The following is a 13,549-nucleotide window of genomic DNA, read 5'->3' as shown; positions in this document are numbered from 1 at the left end:
GCGCTTCCTCTGCGCTTTCCTTACCCAAGCCTGGGTGGTTAGTGGCGTCCGTCAGTGCGGCACCGCACGCACTCTCGTGCCTATAGATTCTATTTTATAAGTTTCCTTACACACCCAGTTGCGGTGTTGTGCCAGCAAGTGTCTAATCGGACTTCAATCCTGTGTAGGGGTTGAGTTCGCTGACTTCTTGCTCGTGCTCTATGTGCGGTACTGCGGTCCTGTGACGCAACAGGATCGCTTCCTTCACACAGGGTGAAGTTAACCCATGTGTGTATACTTAGTACCGCCATATAGTCCGTCTTACTAGCAGCAGGGTCTTTTACCTGCACGGTGGACCTCGGACTGCGAAAGCACCTAGTTTCATATTATCTATACTTGGTGCGTTCCACCGGTCCTTAACAGGATATAAGCTCTCCATGCGAAGATCCATCTTGCAGCTGGATACAACAGCAAAAGATGAGGATTTCATCTGTACAAGGGTATATATACAGAATTTCCATGACACACGCCCATTGGACGTGGCCTGTGTCAAGGAAATTCTGGTACAGCATCGGAACGCATGCGCATAAAAAATGCTGTTTTTTTTATACGGATGATGAGGATAAAAAACACAGCGTTTGCATGCATTTTGACATGCGTTTGCGCATGCAGATGATATGTAAAGCGCATATATGCAAATGTGAACTTAGCCTAAGAACCTTTTTACATGTATAGCAATAGTGTAATTTCTATCTTAAAAGATTGCAGATGCTGTTGTACAATGTTTTTTATTTACAATAGGTCTTCCATATCTTCAATACTGAATTTATTATGAAAAATAAAAGTGTTTTTTTTACTTTTGCATTGTTTTAAGTTAAATAAACAACCATTTTAATTATTTTATCAGGTATTTATTTAGAATATTCCTATAAAAATTTTAAATGAATGCAGATAGAAGTATCAGTAGAATCATAGAATCATAGAATGTTAGAGTTGGAAGGGAACTCCTGGGTCATCTGATCCAACCCCCTGCTCAAAGTAGGATTCACTAAATCATCCCAGACAGGTGTCTGTCCAGCCTTTGTTTTAACACTTCCATTGAAGAAGAACTCACCACCTCTCGTGGCAGCCTGTTCCACTCTTTGATCACCCTAACTGTCAAAAAGTTTTTTCTAATATCTAATCCGTGTCTCCTCCCATTCAGTTTCATCCCATTGATTTTAGTCTTTCTTTGTGCAAATGAGAATAAAGATGATCATTCTACAATGTGACAGCCCTTGAAATATTTGTAGACAGCTATTAAGTTTTCTCTGAGTCTTCTTTTTGCAAGCTTTAAACATTCCTAAATCCTGTAAACGTTCCTCATAGGACATGGTTTGCAGACCAGTCACCATTCTGGTTGCTCTTCTTTGAACTTGCTCCAGTATGTTGATGTCTTTTTTTAAAATGTGGAGCCCAAAACTGGACACAGTATTCCAGATGAGGTCTGACCAAAGAGGAGTAGAGGGCAATACTGACTTCACGTGATCTAGACTGTATGCTTCTGTTAATACATTCCAGAATTGCATTTTACTTTTTTTGCTGCTGCATCACACTGTTGACTCATGTTCAGTTTATGATCTATTAGTATTCCAAAGTCTTTTTCACATGTGCTGTTCCTTAGCCCTATTCCTCCCATTCTGTATATGCTTTTTTCATTTTTATTGTCCAGATTTAGTACTTTGCATTTTTCCCTGTTAAAAATCATTCTGTTAGTTTCTTCCCACTGCTCCAGTTTATTTGTATCTTTTTGAATCCTCTCTTTCTTCTCTAGTTTTAGCTATCCCTCCCAGCTTTGTGTCACAGACAGCCCTGTATTCTTCTTTTTTCTTCCTTCATTTTTTTATATTACGCTAACATATTCCGCATCACTTTACAGTTTGCACACATTATCATCGCTGTCCCCAATGGGGCTAACAATCTAGATTACCTATCATTATGTCTTTGGAATGTGGGAGGAAACCGAAGTACCCGGAGGAAACCCACACAAACATGGAGAGAACATACAAGCTCCTTGCAGATATTTTCCTTGGTGGGATTTGAACCCAGGACTCCAGCGCTGCAATGCTAACCACTGAGCTACCGTTGTAATATTTCAACTGAATACTGAGTACTGAAACCTCTTCTTCCTGACAGTTATTATTATTATTATTACTATTATTATTATTTATTTATATAGCACCATTCATTCCATGGTGCTGTACATGAGAAGGGGTTACATACAAATTGCAGTAAACAAGCTAACAAAAACGGACTGATACAGAGGGGAGAGGACCCTGCCTTTGCGCGTTTACATTCTACAGGATGGTGGGGAAGGAGACATTAGGTTGTGGGGAGAAGAAGAAGTTATGAGAAGTTATGAGAAGAAGCTCTTTACAGTTACTCACTACTATAAGAGGAATGCAGAGTTATATGATCTCCATTCAAATCCATTGATAACCATACAGTATATACTGTAATTCCTGGCTTTGTTTTGTCAATCAAGGCAGAAATTGTCCATTTCTTTTGGTTAATAGATGGATGGAGATATGAATGGGGAACCCTGTGTGATGTCCATATGTTCTTTTAGGGAACATGAAAAGGAAATAATCACCATTTATCATTTATTCTATTTTTACTTTAGTAGAATGTAAAAGTGAAAACACATTGCAAAGTATGTTCATTAGTGCCATAATAACAACAATTATTTCCTGTTGATGTGATATATTACATTAATTAAAATATGTAATTTATTTACGTGTATATTTATTAGATATAAAATATAGTAGACAAAACTAAATTAGGTCCATCACAGAATATCTAATAAATTTAGTGGAAATCATTGCCCAGAGAAAGTGTTATAATAAACACAATATAAATATTCTGTTTTAAGGTACATTTAGTTGGACAATATAACGCACAAACATGTGATTACTGTCATATAGAGCAAAATTTGATCTTCATGGTGTTTAAAACTGTTCTTCAAGGTTAATGTGTAGTGATAGAAATCAGTTTGCAGAAATTCACTTTACCATTAACTGTTCTGCAGAATGAGTTTCTCATTTTAACATCCATCCATCAAAATCTTATTTATGTACTTAGAATCTGAGGAATCCAAAATAATGCATTTACTTCTTACTAAATTGTAAGTCTGGGTTTTAAACATTACAAAAACTATGTTCTCTCAATATTTAGTTAAGTTTAGATAGAAGAAAATCAATATACTTCTCTGGGTTGTCATTTTAATCTTGAAGTTTATTATGGTACTTTTCAACCTAAGAAAAATACAATCCTCTCAGATTTTTTGTTTTGGAAAGTCATAAAACCAAAACACTACTTTCAAAAGGGTATGGAATAAAAGTTAAGTATGAAGAAATATGTTTTAATTCAAAGTTAGCTAGACAAATGATATGCTACTATTTTCAACTGTCATAATAAAGGAAAGGAGTCCGAGGGGAGATCTTTAATTAATAGGCGTTCAATTCGCAGGGTGGAAAAAGTCACCTCATCCAATCTGAGATGGACAGGGGTCTTGACTTAGACCAGAGGAAGGGTACTTCACCAGGACCCAATTATGCCAGATCAATATTATTTTGATCTCCCTTTTCAAAACTAGACACAATTTTCAACCACCTACTTAAATGTACAGCTTTAAAGTAAAGAGATGGGTCAGGAACCCCCAATCCACCTGATGAGGTCGGGCAGGAGAGAAATTTGTAAGGAAGTCTAGCTGGTTTTTGTTTCCAAATAAATTTGGATATTAAAGACTTTAAATTTCTAAAATAGGTTTGCGGAACATTTACAGGGATCATAGTTAAGGTATATAAGATTACAGGCATTATGTAGGTTTTAAAGACATTCATGTGTCCTATCCAAGAAAGTGTAGGCAAGTTATATGTTTTCATCATAGTTTAAACATTTTTTAATAATGTAGAGTAATTGGCCTGAAAAAGATTGTTAGGGTCTCTAGTTATCACCGTCCCCAAGTATTTTATGGAGTTCGCAGACAAGGAAAATGGAGTTTGAGTGCGTAGATTATGTAGTTGGGAATTTGGTAGGGATATATTCAGAGCTTCGGATTTTGAGGCATTAATTTTGAAATTGGATAACTGTCCGAATTGTTGAAAAATGTCAAGGATGATCGAGAACGCTTTAGAAGGGTTGGTGATCAAGAAGAGTAAATCATCAGCAAAAGCTAGTGTTTTTAATTATATAGGACCTACTTTCAATCCTGCTATGGATGGTTTCTGCCTAATCCTCTGTATTAATGTTTCAATAACTAAGATAAATAAGGACGGGGACAGCGGGCAACCCTGTCTGGTGCCATTGTTTATATTAAATGTGTTTGATAGGGTGCCATTTATCCTCACTCTCGCCGTAGGCTGTGAATAAAGGGAAAAAACAGCCTTAATAAATTGCTGCGGAAAACCAAATTTGACCATTACTTGTTCCATGTACCTCCAACTCACCCTATGGAAGGCTTTCTCAGCATCTGTAGATAAGAGAGCCAGAGGTATCCCCCTGTTCTTAGCAAACATTATACATTGGATGATTTTAGCTGAATTATCCCTACCCTCCCTTCCCCTCACAAACCCCACCTGATCTGTGTGAATTAGTTTGGGCAAAATGAGGCTTAATCTTTTAGCTAAAATTTTTACCCATAATTTTGTGTCCGGGTTGAGCAAGGACATCGGTCTGTAGCTAGCGCATAAGCTGGGGTCTTTTTCTTTTTTCGGAAGGACTGTAATGAAGGCCTCCAAGGATTGTTTGGGTAAGAGTTGACCTTCTAGGTAAGAGTTAAATAGGGTTACCAAATGAGGCAGCAGAGGTTTAAATAATTTTTTATAATAAATAATAGGGAGTCCATCTGGACCTGGGGCCTTCCCATTGGGAATAGTTGAAAGCATGTCCAATATTTCTTTTGGGGAGATGGGAGCTATCAGTGAGAAGTAGTCCTCCAGAAGTACTTTGGGGAGTTTTAGGGGCATCAAAAAATTGTTTATTTTTCCAAAGCCACTGATGGTTCGCATAAGATCTCTGGAGTAGATAAGTTATAGAGATTTTCATAAAAGGTTCTAAACTCCTCGACAATATCAGCAGTCTCATATTTTGATGAACTATCAGCTGCTGTAATATGGTTTATGAACTTCTTTTCATTGCCTTTCTTAAGTAAAGAAGTCATAATCTTGCTGCCTCTATTACCATGGAGGTAGAACCTATGTTTGTTTCTCATGTATATCTTGGCTGATTGTATATTTAAGAGGTTTTTTAGGGTTTGTCGAAGTTCGATCAACTCAGTTTGAATTTTACCGCTCTGGGACTTTTTGTGTATCTTTTCAAAAGTATTGATTTGATGTATAATTGATATAATTTGCTTTTCTTCTTTGTTTCTTTATATAAGATCCCAGAGCTACAAATTCACCTCTCATGACAGCTTTATGAGTTTCCCATATCACGGGAGTTGATGGGCCTGAGTGGGAGTTTTCTTGAAAAAAGCACTGGCAGAGTGTCTGCCAGTTTTGACATATGAAGGTTAGAGTCTAGCAGTGTCTCGTTTAAAGTCCAAGACTTAGCAGGCATGGGTAACGATGAGATACTCATTTCCAAGAAAATGGGGGTGTGATCTGACAGAGATATAATATCTATCGTTGCGGATTTTATAAGTCGTAGGCAGGGAGTTTGCATTAAAAGGCAATCTATTCTGTGATAGCTATTATGCGCGGGGTGAATAAAAAGTATAGTCTCTGGTCGTAGGATAAAGAGACCTTCATGGATCCAACAATTTTAATGATTGTAATGAGAGGTGTAGCTTTCTCAGGGCTTTTTGTGAGTGAGAAGACCTACCAGAAGAAGTATCTAGAAACGGGTTAAATGGCACATTAAAGTCTCCGCTTACTAATAGCATACCTTCAGTGAACATTTAGTGTTTAAGGTTTTACATAACCATATAACTTGGTTTTTATTTGGAGCATATAAATTACACAGAGTGATTCTTGTATTGACTAAGAGGCCTTTTATCATAATGTACCTCCCATCCAAGTTTGCAATAGAATCTTCAAGCACGAAAGGTACATTTTTTTAATGATTATTCTCACTCCTCTAGAGGCCGAAGTACCTGTGCTATAATACCAGCACGGAAAACGTGACCTAGACGTGTCAGGAACTCTTCCTTTTTAAAACGGGTTTCCTGCAAAAAAGCAATGCTAGTTTTTTTTAGAATAGTTTCATAAATGGCCTCTTTTATGCAGAGAGCGTTTGCCCTTGACATTGTATGAAGCCACGACTATAGTGGCAGGCAAGATGGTGTTAGTCATATTAAAAAAAAGGTGATGAGAGAGATTTTTGTGTATAATCTATACCAATAAAATATCCAACACAAAGTTAACAGAAACAAAAACAGAAAAAAAAAAAATCGGTAAACTCTTATATACAGACAAACTACTCATCTGTAGCAGAGGTAGGGGCTGGGTCTTCCTCCCATAGCAGATAGAATAAACAATTTTCCACACACGAGTGGTAATCTGAAAAATATAAAGTGAACAATTTTTAAACATCAACGCCTAGATTGAGTAAACTACTATACAGGCAGCATGAAAATGGTTAAGGTCATATGAGACCCCAAATCATGAGACATAGCAAAGTAAAAAGGTAAAGTCTCATGGGGGAGGCTTCTTTTTAGCTCTGGATTTCACCTGTTTAGGGGATGAGAGTCTCGTCACTGGCGACCATTCTCCTTGAACCCCTGAAAAAACACATAAAGAAGGGGGAGTACGTGCATCCATGTCCAGGGGGAGCCAAGAGGGAATATCCATTGCAGCTATATTGAAGGAATCCCATTCCTTAGGGAGATCTTCCAGGCTCTTGACAATAACTTGTTTGCCCCCGCTATGTATAGCTAGGCCAAAAGGAAATAGCCACTTGAACAGAATTTTATTTGAGCGTAGAGCATCTAAAAGGAGTTTTAAAATTCTGCGTTTCATCAGGGTTGATGGGGCTAAATCTTGATATAATTGGATGCAAGTTCCCTCATAGGAGAGAGACTTGTTGTCTCTAGAAGCCGACAGTATTGCAGAGGTGTCAAGATAGCTCAATAAACTGCACATTACATCTCTCTGAGGATCCGAAGATTTTGGTTTGGGTCTAAGCGATCTGTGAACTCTTTCAATGACAATCTGGTCGCATCTCTCATGTGGCAGCAGTAGGGCAAAGATTTCCCTGATAGCTTTTTCGAGTATCTCTAGGGAAATGCTTTCCGGTAATCCTTTTATTCTGATGCTCTTCCTGCGACTTCGGTTTTCTTGATCGTTCAAAGCAAGAAAGGCATTATTCAGCTGGGATCTGTGGATGTCAAAGTGGTCTTTTATGTTATTTGTGTGATTGACAAGAGAGGTCTGTGTAGCCTTTAGCGATTCAACTATGTTGCCAATGTGTGATAGGTCTGCTCTCATTCCGGATATTAAAGGTTTCATAGCTTGAGCCAAATATTTTTTAAGGAAGGATCTAGATAATTTTCCTGAGTCAGAATGAGGAAAGTCACTGTCTGAGGCCTCATAGCTTGAGTCAGAGTCATCGACTAGATTGTCCAAAGTAACATTTGAGTGAGAGTATTTTGGGGGTAGCTCTAGTTGTTGTCTTATGTTTAAGGAATTTCTACGTCTCGCCTTGTTTGCTCTGTAAGAGGGCTGAAACCAAGCTCTTTGTATGCTCTTTTCCCATTTTAACCATTGCAGATATATATGATGTGTGCTCTGCATTTCACCACTCGTGCATGAGGATGGAATTTATATGTACATTGCTGTGGTATAGGGCTTCACCCTATTACTGGGGTGGAAGTACAGCATTGACCTATAGAGTGACTTTTTGCTATATAAACAGAAGATGTTGCTCTTATAGCATCAAAGTATCTAAGAGAAAGGCTCCACCTTTCAAAGTATTCCCCACTCCACCTGAAATAATGAGAGCTGGAAGGGTTTATTTTTGTTGAGGGGTCGCCACTAATCCTTCCTGAGGCCCCAGGGGTCTGGCTGCATGATGAAGCCTGGGTAATCTTGTGTGAAGTAGAAAGAAAGCGTATAGGTCCCTCCCCTCGATGGCTCCCAATAGCTGTGGTAAACAACAAGATGGCTTTGGCCCTGTGTGAGTGCCGCTGCGGGAGGGGCCCCGTTCACCAGCTCGCTCCTCTCGTCCAGCTGGGGATCAAGGGAACCCTCACCTGCCTCACCCAACGGCCGTCTTCCCTCTGCTGCACACCGCTCAGGTACTGCGACCAGACACTTTCAATTGTGCTTCCTTCTAATTGAGCGACGAGCGCTGCACGAAATGCCACCGGACGACCCGATCCTCCTCACTGTTTCCTCAGGCCGCCATGGTCTGAGTCTCTTCATGAGTGAGTCCTTCCAGCAACAATCAAGGGGGGAAGGAGGGGAAGGGGGCCGCAACTCCGATGCAGCGAGGCCTGGGTTGAGTACTCACCAGGCCCTCGCGTGTGACAGCGTCTGTGCGCCCACTCTCTGGAGCCGGCAGTTAACTCCCGGGGGTGCAGCAATAGTTTCGTATCTCCTGGGACACCGATGGGGTGTAATCCTTTGCTGTTCTCGGCAGTGGAATTTCCTTTAAAGGCTGCCTGGGAACAGGAGCTGCTGTTAAGCACGTCCGACCTTGTTGCATCCCAGGCCCCTGTAGGTAATTATTTTTAACAGCAAACTGGTGTCAATAACTTTGCTAGTACACTGCAACAAAATTAAAATGAAGGCCAGAAACTGCAGAATTTTGAGCGCACTTATATGTGATCCGTGTGACAGACAAACCACATTTTTAAATAGCTGGTCTGTTCGTAACTATTTATAACAGCAACTGTTGTCTATAACTTCGCTAACGCACTGTAGCAAAACTTAAATGGAGTGTCACCGGGGTATTGGGTAGACTACAGCTGATTACCCGGGCTCCTGCGATATCCCTCAGACTAGGGAAAACCCTGTCTGTCCCTCTCCCAGAATTTACACTGATGGTGTGCTTGTCTGGGCCGCCAGCCCTGATCCTAACTCCTGTTTCAGCCCTATGCTGAAACCTCCACCCGCCACACAGTGATAAGACCACACAACAACCTACACAGAAAGTACAGACAGGGAAAACTGAAAACGCACCACGCCGCAGACACACAGGAAAACACTATAATGTGCACAGGGCAAAAATAAACACAAATATAGGAAGGAGAAATATGACAAAGGATTATACACCACCAGATACGATACTTCAACTCCTAGACCACCACTCCAGACTGAGATCACCAGGCACAAGGCACAAGCTATAATCGGCGACGCCCAAAGTCCAGAATGACTATTTAAAGGTCAAGGGCGTGACCCAGCCTCCAACCAGATTAACCCTGGATAACCTCGATAAAATCTAGCAGGCGCCACTGAGCGTATAGTGGACAAATGTGAAATTACCGCTGTCTGTTGGATGCCCTAGTGTGAACAGCGTCCGACATGACAGTAACCCGCCTTCTACGAGGGACCCCAGGGCCCTCACGACTTATAGGACCCGGCTTGTCTGGATGGCGGCGGTGAACCATACTGATCAGCCGGTCCGCATGTATGTCCGAAGCTGGTACCCACGACCTCTCCTCTGGCCCATAACCACGCCAGTGTACCAGGTACTGTAATGTGCGGCGCACTATACGAGAGTCAACCACCTTGGAGACTTCAAACTCCAAATTGCCATCCACCAAGACAGGAGGTGGCATCAGCGCAGCATCCACGGAACCCACCACCTTCTTTAGCAGAGATCTGTGAAACACGTTGTGTATTTTATATATAGTAGGAAGCTCCAATCGGTAGGCTACCGGGTTAATGATGGCGGCGACCTTACATGGACCAATAAACCTTGGACCCAATTTCAGGGATGGTACCTTGAGCTTTATGTTTTTTGTGGACAACCACAACCAATCACCCACACTCAGGTCCGGACCTGGCACACGTCTACTGTCAGCCACTCGTTTGTACCTAGCACCCACGCTCAGCAAACGCTGTTTCAATCTCCTCCAAACAGATGACAGTTGTGCTCCTAGCTGGTCCTCCTCAGGAACGCCAGAGAGCCAACCTGACGCAGAGTACAAAATTGAGGATGGTACCTGTAAACACAAAAGAACGGGGACTCCCCAAACGATTCCTGGTGGTGATTGTTAATGGCAAACTCAGCCAAAGGTAGGAACGTCGATCATTCCTCCTGGTTGTCAGAAACAAAGCAGCATAAGTACCGCTCCAAATTCTGGTTCATACGCTCGGTCTGACCATTTGACTGAGGATGAAATGCCGAAGAATGCGACAACTTGATCCCCAGCCGTGAGCGAAAAGCTTTCCAAAACTTCGCCACAAACTGAGTACCCCTATCAGACACTATGTCAGACGGGACCCCGTGAAGTTTGACCACCTCCTGCACAAAAACCTGAGCCAGAGTCTTTGCGTTAGGCAATGAAGGCAAGGACACAAAGTGCGACATTTTTGAGAATCGATCAACAACCACCAAGATGACCGTGTTCCCAGCAGAGGAAGGTAGGTCTGTAATAAAATCCATGGAGATCTCCGTTCATGGCCTACTGGGTACCCCTAGAGGATGTAATGAGCCAGCAGGACGGGAGCGAGGTGTCTTAGCCCTAGCACATGTGGTACATGCTGATATGTACGAGACCATGTCCTGTCCGATTTTGGGCCACCAAAACCGACACGACACCAACTCCAAGGTACCCCTAACCCCTGGATGGCCAGCCAGAACAGCATCATGATGCTCACCCAACACCTTTAGGCGAAGATGGAGTGGTACAAATGACTTGTTAGTGGGAAGCTCTGGTGGTACTTCCTCTTGAGCCTCGGCAATCTCCGCCTCAAACTCTGTCGTGAGAGCCGAGACTACTACACCCTTTTGGAGGGTACCGGATCTTCCTGAGGTTCTCCCCCCGGAAAACACCTGGATAAAGCATCTTAGTGTTCTTAGACCCCGGATGGTACGTGACAAAAAAGTTGAAACGCGTGAAAAACAATGCCCAGCGAGCCTGCCTGGGGGACAGACACTTGGCTGACTCTAAATAGAGCAGATTTTTATGGTCAGTGATAACTGTAACCTGGTAGACCGCCCCCTCCAAGAAGTGTCACCATTCCTCAAAAGCCAACTTGATAGCCAACAACTCCCTGTTGCCGATATTGCAGTTACGTTCAGCGGACGACAGCTTCTTGGAAAAGTAGGCGCATGGACGCAACTCGCCCAAGGATGAGCCTTGTGACAGCATCGCCCCACTCCAACCTCAGATGCATCGACCTCCACGGTAAATGGTTTTGATATGTCTGGTTGCACCAGAATGGGGGCCGAAGCAAAACTGTTCTTCAGAAATTTGAATGCGCGCACAGCAGCCTCCGGCCAGGCGGAGAAATTGGTACTCTTTTTCGTCATGTCAGTAAGCGGTTTAGCAATGGTAGAAAAATCTTTGATAAATTTTCTATAATAATTAGAAAATCCAAGGAACCACTGGAGTGCTTTTAGGTTATCAGGCCGTTCCCAATGCAGCACCGCTTGCACCTTAGCGGTGTCCATTTTAAACCCTGAAGCAGACACAATATAACCCAAGAAAGGCAACTCCTGAACTGAAAAAACACATTTCTCAAGTTTTGCATAGAGCTTATTTTCTCTGAGTAGCTGTAACACCTGCCTCACATGCTCTAAAGGAGTATCACGGTTGCATGAATAAATGAGAATGTCATCTAGGTACACAATAACGAATTTCCCCAGTACATGAGAGAACAGATCATTTTTGAAATGTTGAAATACAGCAGGCGCGTTTGTCAACCAAATGGCATCACCAAATTTTCAAAATGACCCTCAGGAGTATTAAAAGCCATCTTCCACTCATCACCTTGATGGACTCTTATGAGGTTGTACGCCACCCTGAGGTCAAGCTTGGAAAACCATTTAGCAGCAGCCACCTGGTTGAACAAATCAGGTATCAGTGGCATAGGGTATGGATCACGAACCGTAATCTGGTTTAACTCCCTAAAATCCAGACACAGGCGTAGTCTGCCATCTTTCTTCTTAACAAAGAAGAACCCCACTGCCACCGGTGAGGATGAAGGCCTTATGTGCCCTTTGCTCAGACTCTCAGCAATGTAGTCCTTTAGGGCAGAGGTCCCCAACTCCAGTCCTCAAGGCCCACCAACAGGTCATGTTTTCAGGATTTCCTTTGCATTGCACAGGTGATGCAATTATTACCTGGGCAAGACTAAGGAAATCCTGAAAACATGACCTGTTGGTGGGCCTTGAGGACTGGAGTTGGGGACCTCTGCTTTAGGGATTGCCTCTGAGGACCAGAGATGTTAAACATCCTAGCTTTCGGCAACTTGGCCCCTGGTTTAAACCTAATAGTACAGTCATAGGGTCGATGTGGTGGCAATTCAGAGCAACTCTTCTCAGAGAACACATGTGCGAAATCCAGCAGTGACTCAGGAATGCTGGAAGTCACAGCAGACACACATGTGGCCAGGCAATTCTCCTGGCAAAATCCGCTCCACTGAATAATATCCTGAGTTTTCCAGTCAATCACCGGGTTGTGCATAGACAACCATGGAAAACCCAGAACCATTTGTGCAGGAAGATTACTGAGCACCCTACATGTAACTTGCTCAGAATGTAGGACCCCAATGTTAAGTTTAACCTCAGCCACAAACTCCGTAATCTTCCCCTGTGGGAGTGGAGTAGCATTGATGATGACCACCCGGATAGGATGAGGCAGTTTATCGACCGTGAACCCGGCCGTGTGCGCAAACTCTGCATCAATGAGATTAGTGGCCAACCCACTATCCACAAAAACAGTGATTGGAAGCTCTCTGCCAGCGACAATAACTCTGGCAGGGAGCATACATTGAGAGACCCCCATGGAGGATATGCATAATTTCAGATTGGCCTCCTCCACACCCTCTGAGCTTAGAAGTTTTCCGCCGTTGCGCTTTTCTTAGAAAACAGAGGACAAGCATTTACATAATGCCCTATTTTACCACAGCAAAAACAGGCTCCCTGCTTCCTGAGTGAGGAGGCAAGATGATATGATACCCCTGCGATTTGCATAGGCTCCGTGGGCTCACCTGCAGCAACCACACGTGCACCTATGCCTTCCCCCATAGACGGCGTCTCTTGTGCCCCCTGACACAAACGGCGATCAATGCGGACAACAGGACTCATGGCAGACTCTAGAGAAGCAGGAGTCTCATACATAAGGAGGGCTTGATTAACCCTTCTCAAAACCCCATGTACAAATTGATTCGCAGCGCAGGGTCATTCCATTGTGTGACCACTGCCCAGCGGCGAAATTCAGAACAGTAATCCTCCGCCATTCGCTCCCGCTGGCGGAGAGCACGTATTTTAGACTCTGCTAGAGCCAGTCTGTTAGGATTATCATAAATGAGTCCAAGAGCAGAAAAAAAAAATCTCCACTGAGTTAAATGCAGCTGAATCAGATGGTAATTAAAATGCCCTTGCTTGGGGGTCTCCGTTCAGTAATGACAATACTAGA

The sequence above is a fragment of the Ranitomeya imitator genome, chromosome 1, assembly GCF_032444005.1.
Source record: "Ranitomeya imitator isolate aRanImi1 chromosome 1, aRanImi1.pri, whole genome shotgun sequence".
Taxonomy (NCBI): Eukaryota; Metazoa; Chordata; class Amphibia; order Anura; family Dendrobatidae; genus Ranitomeya; species Ranitomeya imitator.
The sequence above is the reverse complement of the archived record's forward strand: the minus strand, read 5'-3'. Positions refer to the sequence as shown.